This window comes from Schistocerca americana, chromosome 5 (genome assembly GCF_021461395.2).
Source record: "Schistocerca americana isolate TAMUIC-IGC-003095 chromosome 5, iqSchAmer2.1, whole genome shotgun sequence".
In the NCBI taxonomy this organism is placed as follows: domain Eukaryota; kingdom Metazoa; phylum Arthropoda; class Insecta; order Orthoptera; family Acrididae; genus Schistocerca; species Schistocerca americana.
This window is the reverse complement of record NC_060123.1, coordinates 116,606,512-116,610,776: the sequence shown is the minus strand read 5'-3', so window position 1 is coordinate 116,610,776 and position 4,265 is coordinate 116,606,512.

The following is a 4,265-nucleotide window of genomic DNA, read 5'->3' as shown; positions in this document are numbered from 1 at the left end:
TCCATGGGGATTTTAGAGACATTACATTTTGGTATTAGTGTATACCGTTGTGTCGCTTAAAGTTTCTATCTAATTCGTAAACAAGCGTGCAGCGAGGCGCGTGTGGTGGACCGAGCACACGGCCACGCGCACACGCACGCGCGAACGCACTCAAGAACACAAGCGCGTGTGCGCGCACAATCAAACACACGCACACAAACACACACACACACACACACACACACACACACACACACACACTCAAACACACATACACTTTCATGCACAGAATCGTACGAGTTTGTGTGAGTTCGCGTGTGCGCGCCTGTGTGTGAGTGCAATGGAATTTCCTTCAGTTGCACATTTCAGTTGAATTATTCGTACGCTATGTCGGCCATGCTGATGTCTTCGTTGAATGATGTGACTTTGTTGCATTAGAATACTTTGTGATTTAAATGCTGTACATCTGCATAGGAACTGTGAAAACCATAGTGCAGTGAACAGCAATGTTATTAGCCACTACCCGTCGTGTTGCATTCATGTATTTACAGTTACATTCATGGATTGGACAAAAATGTGAAATGTGAAATAAATGCTTGAACGTAAATCTAGAAACTGGCCATGACTGCAGGCTGCTCTGCTCTATGTTGTCAAGAATATTTGATCACGAACGGCAGCTGTGGAATGTCCTCAGTATGGAGCAAGCGTCTGCGGTCAACAAAACGGTGTTCTGTTTAATTCTGAGTGCATTATGTGGGAGCCAAGTGAATTCGAAGGGGGGCTAGTTTAGTAGTGGTCGTATGGTGGGTGCTTCAATTAACAGAGAATTGCAGGTCGAGCAGGAATTCGAAAACCATTCATCTACATATAAATCATACTCTGCAAGCCACCTAACAGTGTGTGGCGGAGGGCGCTTCTGGTATCACTAACTGCCCCTGTTACACTCGTGAATGGCGCGCGGGAAGGACGAGTATTGATAAAGCTCTGTATCAGCTCTAATTTCTCAAAATTTCTCATTGCGGTCGTTTAGCTGGATGTATGTCGGAGGAAGTAATATTTTGTGTTGCTACGCGGAAAACCGATCCCATGACGAAACGTGCTACTGTTCGTTAGATCTTTCCTGCCTATTCTGTTGATCCTATCTGGTAAGTTTTCACGATTTAAGAACTGTTTTCCAAAAATAGGTCGAACAAACGCCTCGTAAGCCACTTGCTTCGTGGATGAGCTAAATTTCTTTAAGTTTATTCCTATAATATCAATCCCACAACTGTTTTTCCTACCTTGTGTTTTATGTGGTGATTTCACTTAAGGTAGCTCTCGATAGTTATGGCTAGGTACTTTACGATAGATACTATTTCAAGTAATTCGTCTTCATTAGCCCATTTGTACTGCAATGGAATTCCTTATCGATATATACATAATATATTACATTTGTTTACTTTCACTGTCAACTGCAGCAGCCAGTAACATTAGTCAATCCCCTTTAAGCCATTCTACAAATCGATACCATCTTCTAGCGTTGGCACCCTTGTTGACAACCGCATCATTTTCGAACAGTCTTAAAGAGCTTCCGGCGTCTTCTACTGCATCATTCATATACACTGTAAGCAGTAACAGTCCTGTTACACTTCCGTGGGGTACGACAACAGCTCGACATCACCGATGCAGACCTATATTATGAGCATCTGTTCTACGACCTTTCTTGAAATCTGTAGTGATCTGTGGTTTTTTTCAGTCGCTAGGTACCCTTCGTTGCTCCAGCGACCTACGACGTACTGCTGTTAGGATGGGATCAATTTCTTTCGCGTTACCTTCGCACAATCTTATAGTTATCTCAGGGGAATCTCAAGTCTTTCTACTACTAGGAAATTGCAGTTGCTTTTCTATCGCGCGATTGATATTGTTCACACTTGTCATTTCCTCATTCTTACGATGACTGCAAGGAGGTATTGTGAAACGAAATGCCCTGTGAAATAATTTCGGAAGACCGAATTCAGTATTTCTGCCCTATCTCCGTTAGCTTCTGTTTCGGTACTAGCATGGTCACTGAGTGAATGAACAGAGAATTTCGAACCGCTTGCTGAATTCACGTAAGGCAACAACCTCTTATATGTTGTACTTAGCAAGATTGAGAGAAGTTTACTTTAAAAAGTCACTGAACGCTTCGTTTCTTTCCTTAAGGTCATTTTCGCTTCTTCCAGTTTTTGTTCGTTAGCTAGGTTCTGTCTTCTCTTGAATCAGTAGTAAAGTTCTCTTCGTTTGCACATCAGTTTTCTGTCAGTGCTCCAAACAAGAGCGGATCTTTCCCATCCGTTAAGACATTCTTGTCCAAGGCCTACTGCGGTTCTAGGCGCTACCGTCTGGATCCGAGCGACCGCTAGGGTCGCAGGTTCGAATCCTGCCTCGGGCAGGTTAGTTAGGTTTAATTAGTTCTAAGTTCTAGGCGACTGATGACCTCAGAAGTTAAGTCGCATAGTGCTCAGAGCCATTTAGCCAAGGCCTACTGATCGACACTTCTAATTCTTTTCTCCATTTGTGCTCCACATTGTAATCCTCAATACTAAATAATTTATGCTGACTATTCAGATATACTGCAATTCGTATCCTGTCACTCTTGCCAGGCAGCCATATTTCCCTGCGTTTCATAATAGTCTCCGCAGATGCCAAAACCATAGATGCTATATCAGGTTTATAATCACTGATACCTTCATTTCCGTTGACATGTTCGGTAAGTTCAGCTCTCAGAATGAGATTTCCACTGTTCAGCGGAGTGTGTACTGATATGAAACTTCCTGGCGGATTAAAACTGTGTGTGCCGGACCGAGACTCGAACCCGGGACCTTTGCGTTCCGCGGGCAAGTGCTCTACCATATGAGCTACCCAAGCACGACTCACGCCCGGTCCTCACAGCTTTACTTCCACCAGTACATCGTCTCCTACTTTCCAAGATGGTAGAGCATTTGCCCGCGAACGGCAAAGGTCCCGAGTTCGAGTCTCGGTCCGGCACACAGTTTTAATCTGCGAGGAAGTTTCAAGTTCAGCTCTGTTTGTAGCTAGGACGTCTAAGACGTTGCGTTCACTGGTAGGTTCACCAGTTATCTGATCGAAGTAATCTTTCGACAAGACATTGGGAATAATGTCACACCAATCCCTGCCTTTGCCACCACTTTTGATGGCATGGCTATCTCAGTCTATACCTGGCAATGGAAGTTCTACCTTATTAAAATAGCTGACCACGAAAGTTATTAATGATATTTTCCAAGCTTCTCAGACGCTCTGTACGACTGTAGCGCCCGACCTCGGCGGTCTATAAATGCATTCGATTACCACTTTTGACCGACATTTGATGCTTAATTTCGCCTAGACTAATTCGTATCCGTAATCCGTGATAAAATCGCTAAATATTATCGAATTATTAAGTACAATAAATATGTCGAAACTATTGTCTAATACCTATGCTTTCGAAAATTATTTCAATCTGAAATTTTTTGTTGCTATTCACTTCTGGTTTCAACCTATTTTCTAGTCCTGCTACTACCTGGGCATAATAACATTCAGCAAAGCCGTAGCCATTCAAGGACTTATCATCGGATGATATGCATTTTACTAATAGCTAATATCATATTAACCCTTTCTGTATCTGGTCTTCGACAACGGGCATTATCTGTGAACATTGTGGTCGATGTAACCTACATTTCGGAAGGTAATTCGTCTCTCATTCCAAGAGGGAGGAGGAAGATCTGTAACCTCCACCAACCCCCATGTGTATATCACGCGTGCAGCCGTTTCCTGTGCGACATGCACTCCTGACCTATTTTTAGGGGAAACATACGGTTCTCACCCAATAGTGGAGGTAGATAAATTCGCATCTCATACCGTTTGGAGTTGTTTGAGCCTCTTGTTTAGATCCTTTACTCTGCTCCATCCCCGATGACCACTAGCGACCCTCGATACATAGCTACGAATAGACGGTTTAGCCTGCTCCCCGCTTTTGGAGTTCGTGGCCTTCACCAGATAGTCACCTGTTGGAAAGACCCTATGAGTACCTCAGAATCGAAGCAGCAGGAGTTATTGGTGACGACAGCTCCCACTCTTTGCAGCTGCTTGCGCGCAGTGCACTCGACAGCCGCCCCCAGAGCCTCTTCTCCGTGGCGGACGAGACCCCGGCAAACTTACGGAGTGCACCATTATCTCCGCCCTGTGTGCTCTTTCCCTGAGGGGTCTGTTAACCGCCTTGCCTGCCGATACGGTCACATCTTCGAATCGTGCCTCGGGTATGGATGTGT